The sequence below is a fragment of the Pinus tabuliformis genome, chromosome J (genome assembly GCF_031772625.1).
Source record: "Pinus tabuliformis cultivar Carrire ecotype Pingquan chromosome J, CPIR1, whole genome shotgun sequence".
Taxonomy (NCBI): domain Eukaryota; kingdom Viridiplantae; phylum Streptophyta; class Pinopsida; order Pinales; family Pinaceae; genus Pinus; species Pinus tabuliformis.
Genome location: NC_142295.1, coordinates 831,518,323 through 831,541,912, shown reverse-complemented (window position 1 = coordinate 831,541,912; position 23,590 = coordinate 831,518,323).

Here is a 23,590-nt window from a genome sequence, read left to right as displayed (position 1 = left end):
TATTTTTACTTGTAGATGATGGATAAATGTAATATTTTCATGGCACTTTGGTAGATTTTATCTCTCTTTACCCTTCTAGAAGCTTCTTTGATGTAAAAAGTGAAAAATTAATGCATGGATAAGTTAGCTAAGTAATAGAGGCAAGTTGTTTGGCTGCCTATTTTCTAGTTCTTAGTTTAGAATTAGTTCAAACTGCTCCTAGGAAGCTGAGCTCGACCCCTAGAGGTGGGGAAAGGAGTTAGATGGTCTATATTATGCCTTCTCTTACTCATTTTTCAAGGTTGGAGGTTGGACTTTTGTGTAAGGAAGCTTTATTGTATATTGTGCATCTATTTCTGCAATTGAAGGCAAGGAAAGCCAGGGTTTTACAGACATCTTTGAGGATTCTTGTGGATCTGATTGTTGATGGTGTGTTCTCTACATGTTCTTGTAAGTTTGTTTATGTGTTTCACATCTCTCTTATGCTTCTAAATTGGACAGATGAAGTGGTAAAGTTTGAACTCATGTTTTGACATGCTCAGCTTTTTAGTTTGTTCAATTTTAATGTTTTCTACTGTCTAGAGAGGATTCGAATTGTGTGTTTGCCCTCTTTAGCTTCTCCTCTATCATCTCTGATCATCCATCTCAGATTAAGGCATCAGCACTCATTCCTACCTTGCCCCTTAGATCCCCCTGTGAAAACTGTGCTCAATCCCCGCACCTTGAATTGCACTTCCACCAATTGCCACCAAAAACCCCAAAAATCATTAAATCAACCCCCTTATCAATTTACTAGCCTAAAATCTTTATTATTAATTGGTCAGCCTAATCATATTGAAAAATCTATCGAATCTGACCCGAGAGAGCCTTCTCATACCTCGTAGGGCTAGCTACGAGGTGAAATGGTTTGATGTAGCCTTGAGAGTTTGTCTATCTCAGCCTAGGTGAATTCCAAGCGCTAACAGAGCGGACCAAGCCAGAGGAGCCACATATATCGGAGGAGTGCCAGAGCAAGAGGAGCCATATCGAAGGAGTGTCAGAGCAAGAGAAGCCATCGGAGGAGCTACAGGAGCATACAGAGTGGACCGAGAGGAGCAGATGGAGCAAGAGAGGAGCAATATATATGGAGCAAATGGAGAAAATGGACCGAGAGGAGCAGATGGAGCAAGAGAAGCCAAGAGGAGCCATATATCTATTACAAAAAAATAGGGCCATCGGAGTCATATGATTGAAGCCTTGGGAGTCATTTATTTTTTTATACAGATTCCTTAAAACATTTTACAAGTGCTATATCGAATATCTCTGTTTACACAGAGAATTCAAAATATTTCCCCTTAGGTGGGACAGTGGCGGAGTTGAAAGAATATTAATTTTGGTCTAGACCCATATCGGGTTCGGAAACCAAATATCGCATCGGAGGAGAGGCCTCGGAACCACCGAAGTGTATGCTCCAAAATCCCGGAGCTGAAGTATTATGAAGTACAGTGGATAAGGATTTCGGGTCCGAAATCAATATCGCATCGGAGGAGTGGAGCCTTTCGCAATCACCGAAGTGTATGCTCCGACAGACCGGAGCCGAACCATTATAAAGGGGAGCATAAAGTAATATCGGGTCCGCAAAGGCCTTTGGGACTGTTAAGTGTAAGCTCCGACTGTCCGGAGCCGAAATATTATAAAACAGAGCCTAAAGGAGCATCGGGTCCGCAGACCCATTACATTGCAAATCTGCCGATAGGGAACTGCCGATAGGCTGGACCCGAAATCTCTTTAGAAGGGAGCTTAAAGGAGTGTCGGGTCCGCAGACCCTTTGTGTTACAAAGTCGCCGAGGTGAACTCGCCGAATTGACGGAGCCGAAATTTGAATAGGCTGGATCATAAAAGGGTGTCGGGTTCGTCGCATCGGAGGAGGCTGTTCTATTGTTTACAGCGAATGCCGATGTTCATCGGACCCGAAACAATATTAAAGGGAGTCTAAAGAGCATCGGGTCCGCTCCTCATCGGAGGTCGGAGTAAAGGGATTTATTGTGATCGCCGAAATCCAGACTCGTCGATAACTATAAAGGTGGGCGGATAAGATTTGAAATCCGCGAATGATCATTTGAGCGGATTTACATGGGTTCCTGTGTAGTAATGTATATGTGACCGAAATCTTTATAAAGGGGTTTTATAATGTTTCCCATATATTATATGTGGCTGCGGGTTTAAGCCTTAAGACATATATTGAAACGCTTGTGTTGATTGTATGTGTGGACACGGTTGGGCGGTGGCTTCCGATAGACATAAAAGCGGCAATAAAAGGGTGGCTCTGATTCTATAAGTGTGGCGGGTTGATTAAAGCGCTCGGTGATGGTTGATTAAAAGGCTCGGTTGGTGGCTTCTGATGGTTGATTAAAACGCTTGGGTGGTGGCTTCCGATGGGTGATTAAATGCCTCCGATAAAGCCTGTAAGAAAAAATAAAGAAAGCAAAGAAATGGAAGCCGAAGTGTCAAGCGATCAAGTGAGGAGGAAGCCAAAGAGCCAGCACGTAAGAGGAAACGAATGGACAGGGGCATGGAGCATATAAAAGCAGCAAAAACAGAGAACTGTGTTGTCGTTGGTGGATGGCATAACTTGAGCATGAGATAGTGGAAGTAGCAGAAGAAAAGGGGGCAGCAGAAGCAGTGGAAGCTGAAAAGAGCGCAGCAGCACACCAGTGTATACCAAAGAGGTTGGAGCCTCAGAATTGAAAAGGATTGAAGTCCTTGGGAGTTGGTGCTCCTAAGTCCAAGATTGGTGTCTTGGCAAAATAGAGTTGGTGCTCAGGAGGTTGGAGCCTCACCAAAGTCCAAGTTGGAGCTTGGCAACCAATTGTGACATTCTATTTATTGTATTTATTTTACTGCACAGTTATATTAATAAAAGCATTTATTCCTGCTGTTCATTTTGTGTTCTGAACATACATGTTTTAACTAGTAAAACAATAGTGAGAAAAAGAAATACTGATTCACCCCCCTCTCAGTATTTCCAACATATGTAATGTATGTAAGTCTACCTAGTGACTAGATTAGCCCTCGAAGACCAGCACAATCCTCATGAAGAAGACAACAAGCAAAATGATAAAGAGATTAGTCATGTTGGACTAAAGAAAGTGATGTCGGCTCAATTAAAGGACACAACACTTCACACTGTCATGTTGGCTCAAATACAGAGACCTAACTACTATATATATTATGTAGTTAGGGTCACCACAAAAAAGTAAGATTTCAAATTTTTCTCTGAAATTCGGATGGGTGCAGTGGGTACAGGAATCTCGGATCAAGGAAAAAACATTGCGGATGTCTCTAAAGTTTCGGTGGTGATTACAGTAAGTAATCAAAGTCTCCAAGATCTCACATACCTCTCAAAAATATCGATCAAGTTCATTATTACAAGAATCTCGAATGAAGGAACATTACAGTGTCTTGGTTGGAGTAAGGTACCATGAATTTCGAATGGGTATGACAGGGGATACACTCTCCCACAATCTTGACATAACTATGATCTCGGTTCAAGAAGAATATAGTAACAATCTCGGTGAAGACATTAGTAAGAGAGACCCAGTCATGTTCTTGACATAACTATTATGATAAGAACTTCGGTGATCCTATAATAATGTTCTCCGTCTTGGCATACATTCTAAGTAACAACTATACTCTCATGGAAGTAATAATGTAAACATTGTCATGATCTTGATGAAGACAGGGCCAGTATAAAGATCTAGTTGACATGGTGATGATCTCAGTAAAAGTGCATCAATCATCTAGATGAAGGCTAAGTAATGGTACTACTGTAATAATGACCTCAGTGAAGCAACAGTGATGAAGATCATTTCAACAGTGTCAAATATGAGGATTGGTGTCTTCGTCTTGGAGTGGCCTAGTAGGACAAGGGTCAAGGTCTTGGTATTCGTCAAATGGAATCTCTATAAGAAGAATTGTGTGCAGGTTTTCCTCTCCAAGAGGGAGAGGTTTTGGCCCTGGCAGAAAGCCAAACATCTTGTGTTCTTGTCTCTTTGGTTTTGGTATCTATTTGATGAAATAAGAAACTCACACTCTAATAATGTGAAAGAGAAGATTGTGCTAAGAAGAAAATTAAAATGCCTCACAAATAATTATCACTCTAATAATGTGAAAGAGAAGATTGTGCTAAGAAGAAAATTAAAATGCCTCACAAATAATTATCAAGTTAAGAAGAATCACATCAATCCTACTTGCCCTAGATTCTTCAACATGGTATCAAAGCTAAGGTGCTAAAGTCAAAGGAAGGGCAGCAAAAGAGACATACAAGGACCAATCTTCAATAAGGGCATCAAAGAAAGAGCTTTGTCAATATTAAAGGATTATCCCACCACAAAAGTCTACAACAACAAAGGCTTTTGTCAAAGAATTAAGTTTCGATCACAAGTACTCAGAATTTGGGTTCATGGCGGCAGTTTCGATGCCTCTCATAGTCTTAGTCTATGTTATACCACAGGGATATCAATATAGAATGAAGTTGTTCATTTATGGATCTCAATACCATAAAATGATCATCATGGCAAGCAACATCAAGACTCTATGGTTCTACACAATGTTGCATACTACAAGGTTCCATAATCTACTTATGTGATAGCAAGACAATGCTACCGCAAGTTCATTAACAAGTTGCGAATCATAAGAATCAGATGTATAATTTGAAGAAACTTGAAGACAATAAGGAAAGCTTCATACCATTACATCAAGGATCTCATCCGGAGGAAACATCAATACATCTGCTTCAACCATCATCAAAGAAATCAAGGTGAAGATTTCATCCTCACATGACAAGTAAGTATCTTTTCAATTTATATATTTGGTTAAATGACTTCATGATTGCAAGAAAATATATAGGTTGGATGGGCCATCAAGATTCCTTGCATGAAGGAGGAGGATAGACATAGTCCTCTAAGTAGTTGAAGTCATTAAACATATCAATAGGTATCCTCTGAATTTATGGAAAGGGATGCTTATGAAAGATCCCCTCACATAGCAATATTGGAGACATCAAAGTGATGTAGGTGATAAACTCATTCTCTAAATATGCAATGAAGAAGGTCACATATTCTTCATGAAAGTAAAAGGGTATCAAGGATGTAGGATATCTTCATAAGATCCCATCTACAAGATCTAGGAAGGAAGATAATCATCATCATTCTAACTGATAGGCAAGGTAACAAATGTCCATGAAAAAGAAGGTTACTTCATTCAACAACTTGTGGTCTCTATGCTAGATAGAGAAAGACAAGTTGATGGAAAAAATATTGAAGGTTAAAATAACTCAACCATATGCAGAAAGGAAAGGCAAGGTTGGTCCTCAAGCAAGACAAAATAAGTATAGTTAAGATTCAATGCTATAGAAAGATTTTGGAAGCTTATATCACTGAAAGATGGAGGAAGAAAAGGGCTAAGGAAAGAGGGAGTAACAAATATTTCCTATGATTAAGATAGTATCCCTCACAAAAGGGTCCTACCATAAGCTCCAAAATCTTATGTTATAAGATATGACAATGATAATAAGATGCATCATGGCATCAAGCATTAGAAACAAGATCTTGTAACATCTTCATAAGGATCATGAAGGACAAAAATCCATGGCAGACAACATGTAGGATATATAGCTCTTGGGAACATCAGTGGACATTGAAGGAAAGAAAGGAGTTATCTAAGGCTCATCATACGTCAAGCAAAAAAGGAAACATATGCCAGTTGGGGATATACAAGATTCTCAAAATTATCTGATGGAATCCTCATCATAGGGTTCACTAATCTAGATAAGAAGCAAGTGTTTCTACAAGAACTCCAATGTATGGAATCCATGAGTTGATGATATGATATGAAGCAGATCAAGGGATTGAATGTCTTTTCAATCAAGGAAGCTGCTGGAAGAAGCCTCGATGACCTGAAGGTAAAATAAGGTATATATGCTTGCTTTTAATATTATAATGTCATGTCGCATGGTTGCAGGTAATATGGATCTTTGCTTCTATCTTAAGAAGCATGATCAAGAGAAAAATGATCTCTTCCATTAAAAAGATGCATGAAGGCATAAGTCATACTAGATGAAATCAACATAATATGCCCTCATATGAAGTATGAGTTGATTGACTACAATAAAGAAACCCTGGTTGAAATCTATGAAATGTGTGAGGAAGGAAGAGATCGTGAGATATGCAACCATGATGAAGGAAATCAACATCCAAAAGACCAAGAAGTTTTGACTAGGAAATCTCCCAAAAAGATATGAAGACTCTGATGAAAATGAAGACCCTTGATAATGGATATATTTGGGAGATGTGTCAACATGTATGATGGATGTTGATACCTAAATAATATGTCATGATGAAGAGCCATCTTGTAAGGTATGATTTAATGTAATATGATGTTTTGATTTCTTGAATAATATCTGGATAATGCAAGGCTACTCGAACAAGACTTGTAAGTACAAGTGCAACCAACATTCATGCGATGGATGGAAATTCCTGAAAGAAGCATGGAGAGAAAAGAAGTAGCCATATGAAGAAGGTTCCAGATATGTACCAAGAAGGCCACCTTCCATGAAGAAAGGAATGACATGACGGTATAAGAAGGAAAGTGATTGATGGTTGTTTCCCTACAAGGAAGAAGCTCAACTAAGTTTCATGACATCAAGGAGAGACGCTGATCAAGCGGCTAAAGGACCCACAAAGAAAAAATTGTTGATATATAAGAATAGTCCCTAGTCAAGAGGGAGTTCTGACAGGTCCCTAATCAAGAGGGAGTTTGAATTAAGATCACCCCTGATTACAAAGGAGTGACAATTGTGTTTTCCATATCATGTGTCATGCACTAGACCAGGACTAACAACCATAAGTATAGATGAAGGCCATTGATGGAAATGTAGACACATGGTAGACACAACATTATTGTCTTCACTTGGGAAGAAAGAATGGGAGGCTTGGGTAATCATCTGGCATCCGATACTCTTTGAGGATGTGTAGGGCATCCAAGACAAGAGTAGGCAAGAGGACCGATATTCTTTGAGGGCTGAGAACCCAAGATAATAATACTCCTAGAAGGTAATACTCAGTGAACACCCGAGTGGGTATCTACCTTAAGAGATGATGATGAAGGTGTCTATAAATCATTGGCCTTGCCAGAATTGTAGCTCATGGTCTTGTGGAGAGATGGAGTTGTTAGTCAAGGCCTTGCACTATGACAATGCTGATTGATATGATGCTATACAAATGGGATTACCAATATGATTCTTCCTATGATAAATTATTCTGATTGAGAATGATCAAGTACCATTATAAATACCTCCCTAGTTAAGAGGGAGTGTTGAAGAAAGTGTAACTAGGTTCGGTATTTACAAATGTAATTTTGATCTTTGTACTTGTCAAGAAAAAAAGAAATATTATTTTTGTAAATTATGAGAATGAGTTTCTTTCTCATTTCATAGGTCTAGGAAAGTTAGAGTCAAAGAGATATTATTGAGCATATATGTAATGTATATAAGTCAACTTAGTGATTAGATTAGCCCTTCAAGACCAACACAATCCTCATGAAGAAGACATTAAGAAAAATGATAAAGAGAGTAGTCATGTTGGCCTCAAATTGAATTAATTAGACTAAATAAAGTCACGTCGGCTCAATAAAAGGACACAAAACTTCACAAAGTGTAAGTCGGTTCAAATACAGAGACCTAACTACTATTTATATGTAGTTAGGGTCACCATAGAAAAGTAAGATTTCAGATTTTTCTCTGAAATTTGGATGGGTGCAGTAGGTACAGGAATCTCGGATCAAGGCCAAAAACATTGTGGATGTCTCTGAAGTTTTGGTGGTGATTATAGTAAGTAATCAAAGTTTCAAAGATCTCGCATACCTATCAGAAATCTCGGTCAAGTTCATTATTACAAGAATCTCGAATAAAGGAATATTATGGTGTCTCGGTTGGAGTAAGATACCATGAATTTCGAATGGGTATGACAGGGGATACACTCTTCCACAATCTCCGCATAACTATGATCTCAGTTCAAGATGAATATAGTTACAATCTTGGTGAAGACATTAGTAAGAGAGACTCAGTCACGTTCTTGACATAACCATTATGATAAGAACTTCGGTGATCCTACAATAATGTTCTTTGTCTCGGCATACATTCTAAGTAACAACTACACTCTCATAGAAGTAATCATGTAAACATTGTCATGATATTGATGAAGACAAGGCCCGTATAAAGATCTAGTTGACATGGTGATGATCTTAGTAAAAGTGCAACAATCATCTAGATGAAGGTGCAACAATGGTACTACTGTAATGATGAGGTCAGTGAAGCAACAATGATGAAGATGATTTCAGCAGTGTCAAAGATAAGGATTGGTGTCTTGGACTTGGAGTGGCCTAGTAAGACAAGGGTCAAGGTCTTGATATTCGTCAAATGGAATCTCTATAAGAAGAATTGTGTGCAGGTTTTCCTCCCCAAGAGGGAGAGGTTTCGGCCCTGGCAGAAAGCCAAACATCTTGTGTTCTTGTCTCTTTGGTTTTGGTAGCTATTTGATGAAATAAGAAACAAACACTCTAATAATATCAAAGAGAAGATTGCGCTAAGAAGAAAATTAAAATGCCTCACAAATAGTTATCAAGTTAAGAAGAATCACATCAATCCTACTTGCCGTATATTCTTCAACAATTGAAGCCAGGTGGAGGAACAATATGGAGCGTGCCTTCGCAAAACTACAATGGACCAGAGGAAGAACATTTTTTTTTTTTTTACGTTACATATTCTAAAGAATTTGTATTTTTAATATCTACTCGAGCTGGTGGTGTTGGTTTGAATCTTGAAGGAGCTGATACTGTTATTTTCTATGACCAGAACTGAAATTCACAAGTTAACAAGCAAGCATTACAGCGTGCTCATCGCATTTGTCAGCTGCATCATGTCTTGGCAATAAGCATTGTAACATAAAACACAGTTGAGGAGGTGATTATGCAAAGGGCCAACAGAAAATTGCAACTTAGTCACAATGATATTGTCCATGATGATGCTGGTCCGGAAGCACATGGATCAGCGGGTATAGTAGGTGGTGATTTGAGGTCCATAATAGTTTATGGCCTGCACAAATTTTAACATTGGATGATGGCAGCATTGGCAGATGGCGTTGGCATTGGCATATAGCGCTGGCATCGTTAACACATTAAGTGTTTTAGGGAAATATCACATTCACGAAATGTAATGAAGGCAATATTGGCATTAACACATTAAGTCTTTTTAAGGGTTTTATGCCCTAATATTTCACAAGCACGTAACGTAATAATCCCAAGGAGTTGAGTGTGATCTCCATTGTTTGAATCCAAATTATCTACCACATTACTTTCCAGCAGTGAGAATCGATGCTCTAGAGTTCCAATGCGGCTGTGGTTTGCGTCGATGACTTCATGAACAACAAAGATTGCTTTCTCGATAAGACACTATTTAAAATACTGGAATGTCTCTCGATCTAGACAGTTGAAGACTATTCACTGTGTATACTACATGGTGTGGCTCTTGATACGTCGAGTGGTTCTTTATCTGGACCTATAGAGATCGATACATTATATATGTATTACGTAGATTGGATTTGAATATGTGGAGATTGGTATATCATTTACATATTACGTGGAGCAGCTCTTGACCAAGGTTAAGTGGACTATACTATGTTTCGTGGAGATCAACAACGTAATCGAAATGACATGGAATGAAAGACAAGATCAACAAGTGCACATATGGGTAGCTAGTGTATGCTGCCATGATGGTCACATAATATTTTGGTTGGTAATGTTGGGAATAGATTGATGTGTGATATGAGTTGGCATTATATTTGACAAGTTTCAAGGTCAAATCCATTAGTATAAGTCCCATTAGATAGCACAATTGGTGGAAAATTCATTGTGTGTGTGCTGAGATCTAGGTTCAAGTCCCAATGGATATTAGGTCAAATTTTTTATTTTATTTTATATATGTTTATAATTCACATTGTGCAGAATTTTTAAGAGGCCCTTTTATATATGTTTATAATTCACATTGTGTAGAATTTCTAAGAGGCCGAAAAGGGCCTTTATGCAGAACCAATCATCATATTTTATCATTTTGTAGAAGCGTGCTTAGAAAGGGGAAATTCGTAGAACTTTTAATTTAATATAGGGTTTTGAGGGGTTTTTGGGAGTTTCTTGACTCATTTTAAGTTCACATTGGGATCTAAAAGAAATTGTTGGGTACTATTTATTAGTCAATTATGATTGTGGATCAGATCCTCCTCCTAATCAAAGGTTTTGGATACAAATATTTGGTGGAATGTTGTAGCATTCGAATTCAACAAACTTTTCCCTTTTATTATCCACTTGAAGATGCAACAGAAGCTACGAGTATTCGATGATCGATTTATTGTTTTTGCAGGTAATGACCAATATAACCTGGGAACTATTGTATAAATCTAAACAACTATTGTTGAAGAAAATTGTAAGGATAAAGAATTCTTGCAATGTGCTCTGCATTGCTTTCATCTTATGAATTCTTGCAATATTTTACAAAGTGTTCTCACAACAATGTTTTGCAACATTCTTGCTATGATAATTCATTTTAAAGCATATTTGGAGCAACATTTATACATCATACACAACAACATTCACTTTGGAACATTATTCATTTAATATGGAGGAGCTCTAATAAGCCATGTGGAGTAGCATTCAGTCCATAATGAAAAACAATACATTGTGGGTTTAAAGCATTAAAGAAATAATGACAACTGCACTAAGGACGTTTTTACATGCTACAAGACATATATACCCCCTTGCCTTTGATGTCAAAGTGAGAGGTAAGCAGAGGTTATGGGCCACAATGAGAAATATCTTTCAGAACAAAAGGAGGAGGATAAATGAGTTGAATTTCCATCAATGCCAAAGGGGGAGATTGTTGGAAATATTGGCATTGATGTCAAGTTAAGTTAATTGATTAATGTTGATAAATATTATTGATGTCACTAAACACATTTGTGATAATTTATGTTGAATGAAAAGTTTACATAAATGTTGAATGATGAATATAAAAGACTTAAAGTGATGTGAAGTGCAAAGGCTATGTTAATCAATGTGAAGGTTAAACATTGAGACAAAAGATGAAATACATATATTTGTTTGAATAAAAAATGTAGATAATCCAAATTTGATTTGTCTCTTGTAATTATTATTGAATGGGTTGTTAGTTCAACTCTATTTTATATTACAAATAATTTTCAAAACTGAAAATTAAAAGACAAGCTTGTGAGCAATTTTGGAAGTCCAAGAGACTATGCTTCACCTCATATTCCTCCAAAGAATAAAAATTGCCAAGAGGGTTTTCTTATAAAACATAAAATGTGGAATGAAGCTAATGATCTTCTTTTTGAATGGAAGTGGTCTGCATCAGAGAAAGAATGAGCAGTAGCAAAAGAGAAGAAGAGTGAAAAGAAGAAGTAGTTTAGGAGAAAGTTTGACAACAAAATTGGATGAGGTAACCCACATTTGTGACTTGAGGAATTATGTTCTTTCCTATGTTGCAGCTTGAAAAATAACATGTTGTAGCATGTTGACGTAGGAGCATCCTGTGGGTTGTAGCCTATAGAAAAATTGTGGGAGTTGGGGCTTTCTTTGAGGTAGGAGCCTCTTGTAGGTTGGAGCCTACAAAAATCTGATGTAAACAGGAGTAGCAGCTTGCCTTCACATCACTTTCAGCCTAAAGTTCATGGTTTTCTCCCTTCGGGGTTTTCACTTATATCCGGTGTATTCATGTGTTTAATCTTTGCATGTTGTGTGAATGATTTGAATTCTTGGTAAACAAATATGCAAATCTCTCTACTTGAAATCTGCAAAAGGAATTCAATAGCTATTGAGGAGAAACATAAATCATTAATTGCATAAGAAGAAGATTACGTTGAGAAAAAAATAAAGAATTAAATTACCGATTCACCCCCCCTTGGTAATTTCCCATCTTAAATATCACTTTCAAGCAAGAAAAGGAAGTTGTTGAAGGAAGTCCGGATGACTTAAAGGAGAAAAGAGGCATTAGAGAAAATTTCAGCCTAAAAGTGCCCATGAAATTTTCACGTAATTTCTATGTCATAATATGTAAGCCAATCAAAATCCTTTAAATTTAAAAAGAGGTATATGTTCTAAATAATTTTAAATTATTTAATCTGGGTATCCATGAAATATTTTATTTTTAATTTGGGTATCGATGAAATATTTATTATTAATTTGTGTATTTGTGAAATATTTTATTAATGTTATTTACCTACCTTATCCATATGAATTAGAATATCGAAAAAGCTATTAATGCAATGAAAATTTTGATATTAGTGAAAATTATAAATTAAAAATGCGGGCCCATTTGTCATTAATAACCATGCCCCAAAAAAGCATAAAAAAATAGTTGAATATAAAATATATATGACAGTTAAATATAAAATATAAATATAGACAATTATAGTTAAATATAAAATAGTTAAAACACTAAAAATAAAATATAATTATAGCTAAATATAAAATAGTTAAAAATTAGTTAAATACAAAATATAAAATACAAAATAGTTAGAAAATGTATTCTAGAAAAGGCAATTTACCATATTTTGGCCAAAAATATAAATATATATATATGTTAAATATAAAATAGTTAAACAGTTAAAACTTCTAAGAAGATTTTTCGGTGTAAATCACATTAGAATTCTTTTGTCAACTATGTGCTCTATCTATTTATCATGTAGCCAATATCTGATTCTTGAACTTGTCTTGACGATGAACCACACTGGTTGGTTCAAAACGTGTCGACAAAAGCATTCTAATGTGATTTACGCGGAAAAATCTTCTTAGAACTTAATATGGATCACAAAAGCCTCAATTCCACAATTAAAACTTGTTAGATATAAAATACTTAAAAATGCATCTCAAAAAGGACAAATTATCGAATTCCGACAAAAAATATAAAATATATAGTTAAATATAATTAAATATAAAATAGTTAAATAGTAAAAAATAACTAAATATAAAATAATTAAATAGTTAAAAAACATATTCTGGAAAACACAAAGTATCAGATTTCGACTAAAAATATATTCCGGGTATAATTGTGGCTTCAACAGAGAATGCCGTTAAAAAGACACAAAAAAAGTTAATTATAAAATATATAGATAGAGTTAAATATAAAATATAAATATAGACAGTTAAATTTAAATATAAATATATATAGACAATTATTTTAATAAAAGTGCTATGTATTGAGGTATTTCGATAAAAGTAAAAAATTAGAAAAATATATTAATTTTTTTTATTAAAATTCGTGCTAATAAATATCGTGGAGCATAGATAAAAGTAAAGAAATATTAAAAAATTATCCACATGACATTTTTTTATTAATTTCTTGATTTTTATTTAGGAGGCCACTTTTAAGCTTAAATTTCCTCTAATGTATGTATGTATCTGATAGATTAAGTCATGTCATCATATAGTTGTGATAGCATGGTTGAATGCTCTATCTCATGAGCATGATCAAATAAGAAATATCTCTTCCTTTAGAAAGATGCATGAAGCCATATACCTTGAACTAGTTTACATATTGATAAGATGAAGTCAACATAGTGTGTCCTCATATGACATATAAGGTGGTTGACAAGATGAAGGAACTATGTATAGAAGTTCTTGAGGAGAAATATGTGAAGAAAGAAAGGGAGAGTTCGTGAAAGAATAAACTATTGTCATGTAAGATAAGATAAGCAATCGACATCCGATGACTAGAAGAACTAGCTATGCCATCTCCATAGAGAGAGATAGGAATACCTTGATAAAGTCTATAAAGGAAGAAGACCCTTGACATTGGAAGTCTTGGAGATATGTTTATGAATGTGCATGATGTTGATATTGCAAGAAGCAAATGTCATGATGAAAGGCCGTTATAAGAGGCAACTTTGATTTTATGTTCATTTTTTGAACAACATCTGGTTGGGTTATTACAGGGATACCGAAAGAGAGTTGTAGATGTCACCTACAACTAGTACTTATGTGATTGGATGGAAGATCATGAAGGAAACATGACTTGGAAAAAGTAGTTGTATGAAGAAAAGCTAGATGTGGATTGAAATATCACTTTCTAATGAAAAGAAGGATGACATAACTATTGGTTCAATCTTATGGTTTGTTGAAGGAAAGTGATGGTTGATTGATGCCCTATGAAGAAGAACTAGAAGATGAAGCCTCCATAATGAAGATGAAATTCATGACATTGAAAGGATGAGCTCTACAAGCAGCTGATAGTAATATGATATCCACCAAAGAGTTGTTGTTGGAAATGGGTCCTTAGTTGAGAGGGAGCTTGGGAAACTAGGGAGGATCAACTCATTCTTATAAAAGGAATATATGTCACTTCCTCTAAACCAGGGAGGATCAACTCATTCTTATAAAAGGAATATACCTTGTCATGTTGCCTCAAACAAGTTAGCGTACATGAAAGATGAAGTTTGCCTCCAGGAAGCAATTCATACCCTTGGAAAGCCTATATATAAGAATGAACTCAATCTCATTTGGATATACACAAGCAAGTTCGATCTCCTCAAGAAAGAAGCCAAAAAGACAAAATTCAAGGATAAGAAGAAGAAAAGCAAGATCAAAGTTTTTGGATCTCTCTCTCTCTCTCTCTCTCTCTCTCTCTCTCTCGTGTTAGAGTTTCTAAGGTTGTTGGCCAAGTCGAGTTGCTTGAAAGTTGTTCGGCAAGTTGAAGTTTTGGAAAGTTGTTGGGGTCAAAGTTGCATAAAAGAAGACACTAAACCATTTCATTAAAAACTAAGAAAGATGCATCATAGATTGGAAGGTCAAATTAAAGATGAATTAAATAAACTTCTCAAAGCTAGAATCATTTTTCTAGTTAGATATTTTAAATGGGTTTCAAACTTAGTTCTAGTTCAAAAGAAGAATGGCGACATAAGAATTTGTATTTATTTTCAAAATCTTAACAAATCATCAGAAAAACATAACTACCATATTCCCCCTATGGAAAAAATCATACAAGTTGTTGTTGGTTTTGAAATGTTCTCCTTGCTAGATGGATTTTTTGGTTATAACTAGATTTTGGTTGCACCAGAGGATCAAATCAAAACAACTTTATGTACCAAATTGGATACCTATGCTTATTAGAAAATTATTTTTGGGTAAATAAACATAAGTGAAACATTTCAAAGAGCAATGGGCATTGCTTGAATGGAATCATTAATAACTTTATGGTTGTGTACTTAAATGATATAACTATTTATTGAAAAAATAGAGAACAAGATGTTGATAATTTGAGAAAGATATTTGATAGATGTCACAAATATGGTATATCTTTAAATCCAAAGAAAAATGTTTTTGTTGTCACTGAAAGTAAATTGCTGGGATCTTTAGTTTCTAAAATTGAGATTGTAATAGATCCAGATAGGATTAAAGCTATTTTGCATATTTCTCTTCTTCACAATAAGAAAACTATGCAATATTTTCTTGGGAAGATTAATTTTGTTAGGAGATTCATCCCTAGATTTGCAGAGACTATCAGAACTATGCAAGATATGATTAGAAAGGATCACATTTTTAAATGGGGTACAATGGAAAATAATTATTTTGAAAACATTAAAAAGGCTATTGCTGCTACTCCAACATTAATTAGTCCTAATTTTGATAAAGAGATTTTATTATATACTTTTGCATATGATATCTCTTATGTAGCAGTACTGACTCAGAAAAGTGTTGAAGATGTTGAAATTCCTATTTCATTCACGAGTTTTGGATTTCAAAGGGCTAAATCAAATTATGCTGATATAGATAAGCAAGCATATACAATTTACAAAATTGTCAAACATTCTAGGCCTTTTCTTTTGAAATCACACGCCAACGTCATAGTTCCTTACGTTGCTGTGTGGAATTTATTAATACAGAAAGATTTGGGAGAAAAAAGAGAAAACTAGTTGACTACACTTCAAGAATATGATCTTGAAACTAAACCATTAAAGGTCATACGAGGACAAGGTTTATGCTTATTGTCAGCCGAATCATAAGGATATTATTCAGATGGATAAGAAAGTTCTCATTTGGAAGAAGGTTGGTACAATGAGTTTGAGGTAATTCAAGAGAAAATACTTTATGTCCCTATACCCATAGACACTTGGTATGACGATATTAGATATTTCTTAATACATGGAAATACACTTAATCATTTATAAGCTAAACAAAAATGAGCTTTATGATTAAAGCGTGCTAAATATGAACTAATTGATGCTGTTCTTTTGAGGAAGAATTGTGATGATGTTTTAGTAAGATTCTTAGATAAATTTGATGCAAAAAAGGTATTGAATGAATTACACAATGTACTCGCTGGAGGATAATTTGTTGGAGAGACCAAGACACACAAGATTCTTCGAGCATAATATTATTGGCCAACTCTTTTCATAGATTCTTATGCAGATGCAAGGAAATGTAAAACATGTCAAACATCTTCTGGAAAAGAAAAAAGACCATCTCTTCCTCCTCAACATGTGGAGGTTGAAGGGCCTTTTAAACAATGGGTCTAGACATTATCGGTGAGATTAATCCAAATTATTCAAAATTATAGAAATATATTCTCATTGCCACTAAGTATTTGACCAGGTGCACTGAAGCAATGTCATTGAAGAAGGTTAATGATGAATAAGTGATATATTTCTTGAAAGCCATACATTAGAGGACATTTCAGCTTAAAACTGGCCTTCTAAGGAAAAATTAAGAAATTAATTAAAAATGCCATGTAGACAATTTTTTAATATAATTTAACTTTTATCTATGTTTCACAATATTTATTAGCACGAGATTTAATTAAAAAAATGAATATAATTTTCTAATTTTTTACTTTTATCAAAATCTCTCAATATATGGAAATTTTATTAAAATAATTGTATATATATATTTGATATTTAAATTTAACTATCTATATTTATATTTTATATTTAATTGTGTATATATATTTTATATTTAACTTATTTTTTGGTGTTTTTTTAATGACATTGTCTACTGAAGCCACAATTTCACCCAATTTTTTTTTTTGCTGGAATGCGGTAATTTATCATTTCTGGAATACGTTTTTTTAACTATTTAATTATTTATATTCATTTTTTAAAACTATTTAACTATTTTATGTTTAATTTTATTTAACTATTTTATATTTAACAATATATTCTATTTTTTTGGCTGGAATCCGGTAATTTTTCCTTTTTGAAATACATTTTTAACTATTTTCTATTTACCCATATTTAACTATATATTTTATATTTTTGGTCGGAATCTGGTAATTCGTCTTTTCTGGAATATATTTTTTAACTATTTAACTACAACTATATTTTATTTTTAAGTATTTAACTATTTTTTTAATTTTATTTTATGTTTAACTATTTTATATTTAACTCTATATATTTTTTTGTTTAACTAATTTTTTTGGTGTTTTTTGGGCATGGTTATTAATGTCAAATGGCCCCGCATTTTTAATTTATATATATATTTTTAACTAATATCAATATTTACATTGCATTAATAACTTTATCGATATTCTAATTCATATGGGTAAGGTAGGTAAATAATATTAATAAAATATTTAACGAATTCCGAATTAATAATAAAATATTTCACGGATACCCAAATTAAACAAATTAAAATTATTTAGGACATCTACCTCTTTATAAATATAAAGGATTTTGATTGGTTTACATATTATGACATGAAAATTTCATGGACACTTTTAGGCTGAAAATTCCTCTAATGTAATTTCCAGGTTTGGTGTCCCAACGTCTTTTGTATTCGATAACGCCTCTTATTTTTCCTCTCTTAAAATGACTAAATTTTGTTTGGATAAAGACATTAAAATCACATTAAAATTAAATTTTCTGCAAATTACTACCCTTAGGGTAATGGATTAGCAGAATCAACTAATAAAAATTAGTCCAAATATTAAAGAAAACAGTCCAAAACCATCAAATAACCATAAAAATCAATTATGTCAATTATTTGTGGGCTGATCAAGTTACTCCAAAGCGAGCATTGGGTAATTCCTCTTACTTCCTTGTATATGGCAAAGAAGCTATCTTACCTCCAAATATATTTCTTCAATGTATGTAATTAGCTCAATCAATAAATCAAAGTTCAATAAGAGATATGGATGTGAGAATATATACATTGTTAAAATTGGAGGAAGAAAGACAAAAAACCAAAGCTAAGTTTCATGAACATAAAAAAAATTTCAAGGGGTGGTTTGGCAAACATTCAACATTTAATAGACAATTTTCTATTGGTGATTTGGTGCTTAAGTGGGATAAAATCCACGAAGAGAAAGGAAGACACACAATTTCAACATCTCTGGCTTGATCCTTTCCAAATCTCTTTAAAAATTGGCTCTTCCACATACATTTTGTTATCACTCCTCCGGATCTCCAAGGCTGAGGAAGAGTCTAGTTGTGGTAGCCATAGACAATTCTTTTGACTTGGTAGCTAGCCCTACTAGGCCGGAGAGGGCTCTCTCCAAAGAATCACACCCAAGGGGGCTGAATGGATTAGGATTTTAGGCTAGATACAGTAGCTCAGGGTTTGTTTTGATTTGATTTGGTTGGGGTAGTCACTGGATGAGTGAATTAGGTCAGAGAGTGAACTAGGTCAGGGCAAAAGAAAATCATAATTGCAGACATCTAATTGGGCAAAGTAGGAAAGTACTTTAATACTTTGTAGTATACTAATGAAATGGTTTAGACTAATGAGGTGCTAAAAAGAGCATGGAAGTCATGAATTCTTTTTAAACTGAAGAAATGAAACACATTATGATGATTTTCCCAAAACAGAGGATAGAAGATGAATTCTGCTTATCACACCTTGAAAATCAAACATATTTAGAAGTGAAATGGATAATGGAAGATACAAAACATTCACACACATGTAACTGAAGAAGAAACAATATCAAAATACCATGCCATAGGAATCCCACCAAAATAGATGCAACTCATCTAATATATTCCATGCCAAAGTTTGAAACACTAATACGATATCCAATGGAGTCCAACCCGTAGAATGACTGAAAAAGTACATGATATAGGCCTCAAAAAAAATCCTCCCAACCATCAGGGGTCGAATCCATGAGAGGAGCAGTTCCACCAAAATTTGAACTGATAATTAGAGTGTAGGGTGGCCAAAGTGAATCATCCCTAATTACAATGAACTGATTCATTACACCTCATAGAGTCTATTTACCTAATGTATTTACCCTAGGTAATAGTAAAAATACTATAATTACATTTACATGATCAATTACATTAGTAAAAGAGTTGATTTCCCAAGAGGAAAATCAAATCTGGAGAAGAACAATGAAAAATTAGGAAACCAGTCAAACGCACAGTGTCAGTGTCAAACGCAACGTCATCTTCAGACTCATTTTTTCCTTCCTTCCCGATGTCAAAATTGAGCCCAGGATAGCTCGTTGGAAATCTTATCCTGTCTAGTTTCCAGATTTGTTTGTAGTTTACCAAAAGAGGTTGATTTGACCCTCCACAAATAGATTCTCCCAAGATTGGTCAAACGCATAGCGTGAAGGTGAAAAAGGAGGCAGAACATTGATTTTTAGGTGTTTTTTCACCTTTTGACCTACCAGTTGTGGGAAAAAAGGCTTGTAAAGTTGTATGTATTCCCTGCTCTAAATCCAAGGGTGGTCTTCCTTTGTCCAAAAAGTTATCCAAACAAAAGTGCATCGCGAAGGGCGCTGCGCCTTTGGCATTCTAGCTATCAAAAACCTGTGTATAATTACTTGGAAAACACAAAAAACTTCAAAATTACCCCATAAGTACTCAAAATTGGTTAAATGCTTGCTGATAATGTGTTTTGTACATAGAGTGAGGCTTCAGCAAGGATTTCTACCTTCTCCTTCTCTTTTTGATGAGTAAGGGCTTCAATTTTTTCCTTTGCAGCCTTGAGTTTTTCCCTTATATTCCTTTCCCTGTTGGCATAGTGTTTTTCCATCTTTATCTAAATTTCATTTTGCTGATTGGCTTTGTCTAGGGGCTTCTCTAAATGTTGATTAACTTTATAAAGCCAATGTTCCTGGTTCTCATCGACCAGGATGCCAAATTTCTTGTTCCATGTGAACTTATTAGCAAGCTCGACCTCCTTTTGTTTCTCTAGTTCTAGAACTCTTTTCAACCCTCTAGTCCTAGGTATTCTTCTAGGCTCTTTCTCTTCTCTAGGTTCACCATACCTGTCATAGGCCTCATAAAGCAATGCCTTGGCTTTGATTTCATCCCTCTTTGCCTTAATGAGCTGAATCTCCATGACCTCATTTTTGGCCTCAGGCTGCTTGTTTTCCTGCTCATAATATGAGATAATGTATTTTGCCCTATGTAGGTTTATCTAGATCCTCCTAATGAGTGCATCCTTTTCTTTGATGACAATGCTTGTGCTCTCACTGTCATCATGCTCACTTAGGCCAACCAAGTCAAAATCCTGCTCTGTCTCATGGAGGTCCTCCTCCTCATGTTTGATATCTGCCTCTGTCATCTTTTCCTTGCCCTTTTGTACCTACTTTGCCGATGAAGAAGGCAAGGTCCCTCCCACAATATGTGGGGCAAACACCTCCCTATGGCCTCTTTGATAAGTGTGTCAAATTTCCTAAATCAACCCCTTTAAACTTGATGATTGTAACATATTCAATCTGCTCCTGCTCTTTGATTTAATCTCTTTTAGGTGAATGAAAATGCCCTTGAAATGGTGATGATGGAGGTGATGGTGAGGGTCACTGATTAGATGAGGATGAATGATTTATGGGTTGAGATGGAGGAATGGAGGTGGAAGGATGAGATGATGAAGGCACATATTGAACACGTTGAATGGATGGATCAGTAAATATGTCATTGGTAATGAAGGTACTCCATGCAATGTTGAGCTCTTTGAGATGATGAAGGACTATGATTTTAATAAGGGAATGATGAAAGATACTATTCATTTGATCTTTATACTCTCTTTTCTAGGCAATGTGTGCCATCTTTTCAATGCTCCGGAAGAGAAAATAAGGTATGTTAAGCTTCTTAACCCTTGTGAAATGCATGAGTAGCCGAATATGATAGGTATACAGTCTGGAAAACATTCCTTCACAAGTAAAGTATTTCATGATGATTTTCATCATGGGAACAAACCTATCCCGGAGGTAAGAGAAAGGAAACAACCTATTTCTATCATTTCTATATCTAGGTTTAATATAGGGCTCATAGTAATGCTCCTCCAAATCACCTTGTTTAAACCATTTCTCCCCAACATTTGGCATTCTAGTTGCAGCTGATATGATGGCAGTGGATACAATGAAAGTGACACTAGCAAGGGTTACCTGGTTGTCATGGAGATTGGTGATGAATAATCTACTCAACATAGGATGATATTGGACCCTTTGTACTTTCTCACAGAACTCAAAACATCCTAGATGTTTGAAAGATGTCACAGTCATGGGAGATGCCATGAGTTCATTAGTATTTCTTGTCTCAAATGTAATGATTTTCCCTCCTTTGTTTGACTTCCTCCCATTTCTTTCCTCTTCACTAGAACTTCTGTTTTCTTCTTGTGACATGGTGTCTTGATTTAAAACCCTAGAGAGATGAACTGATAATGGAATGATACAAGGGTTGGGAAAGGGTTTAATAGGGGTATGGGAAAGGGATAGAAGTATTAGGGTGTGTAATTAGGGGCCTGGGAATGAAACTAGGGTTTGCAGGTTTGAAGACTCAAAGTTTCATTCAAGAGAATTAACCATGAAGTTCTGAAATGTGAAATGAAACAAGGGTATACTTTCAGGCCTACTTGTTGGAGGAAGAGAACAACCGAACTGAAGCTTCAGAGGCAATGGCACTTGCTTTTAGAGGCTGGAGAGCAACCTTGGTCAAACGCGCAATGTTCAACTAAAATGCACCCTTCATTGGTCAAACGCACATCGTTGAATTGAAATGCTCAACGTATAACAGGAACGCAACGTAACACTAGAACGCGCAACGTAACATTGGAACGTGCAACGTTGAACTCAAACATGCAACGAAAACTTTGTTTTGTTGTTTTCACTTGTCCAACTCAGAAATTTCTCCTTTGTTGAGGTTGTTAAACCAAGACAAGAGAAAATGAGGGGCAAATGGATGCCTTGAAGGCTTTAAATACTTAATAGCATTTGACTTTATTGATTTATAACCCATTTGCTAATGTTTTGAAAGTGCTTTTGAATCATTGCACTAATACCCTTTACCTTGTACTTTTTCTTTACATATTGATCAATTGATATACATTGGGAATGCTTTGACCTTTGACTTTTGGTCTTTTGGCATTATGGAATTGAGTTGAAAGCTTGAGAAAAGTTAGTTATTACATATAATAACATAAATTACATAAATATAGAAAATAGAAATACATCTCTTTTTTTGGAATAAAATTACAAACTGGAATGAAATTCATACTTGAAATAAAAATTAGAACCTTTGGCAACCATGGTTACATGCTTGCAAATCCTCTTTAACTAAAAAAGGGATATTATTTAGTTCACTCTCATACTTTGTTGGCCTTATGCAGTGAAATGGTGTTTTATTGGACCTTGAAAAAATGAAACCTAGAGACCTAATGAAAACCTTGAGTGAGCAGACTTCAGGTGGACTTGACTGACACAAAACATGATGAAATGAGCCTTGATGGTCAATGTATGCTCAGTAAGACACATGAAGGTGGGCCAGAAAATATTGATTTTTTTTTAGAGAGAAGGGATTTTGACATAAGGTTACCATCAATGAGTAAATTTTTTAATGAGGACCTAGGTGGAATGACAAAAATTTTAGAATGGGACCCTAATATTATATGAAAAGAGGAGTTTTGATCAATGATGGTAGTATGCAAATACTGAATCTAACATCGGCCTTATTTGGGGATGGCAGCTCCTTGGAGGCATCAAGAACACTGTAGACCAAGTGCCTAACCATGTGGGCCAATACAGTCAAAAAGTGAAACTAAAATGCATGACTAAATTCTAACAACTCAAATAACACAAATTGAATCAAAACTAACTTACTTAACTGATGACTGAATGTTGAAAATGGCAGAAAATCAATGAAACTCCATGGCCTTCACTTCAGGCTCCGAACTCCAGTGATTCTCTACTTCACACTTACAGAAAATTAAACTGTTATGTACAATGAAACCAAGACAATTCAGAAAAGATAATGCTTAAGAAGCCTACTATTGAATGGTCTTGCTAAGCATGGTTCTCCATTCATCTCATCCAACAAGAAAGCATTTTTTCCTTGGAAATCTGAAATCTGATAAGGGCCTTTCCATAGGTTTTCAAATTTACCATGCTTACCCTTGTCTTTGAGTTTGGCATCCCAATGAAGCACCGCATCTCCAATTATGAAATCACATTCCTTTGTTTTCTGGTCATAGATTCTCTTTATCCTCTCATGAAGCTTAGATGTGTTCTGAAATACCTCATCACATGTCTATTGTAGGTGAATCATTTGATTGGTCCGGCACTGAATATCATTCT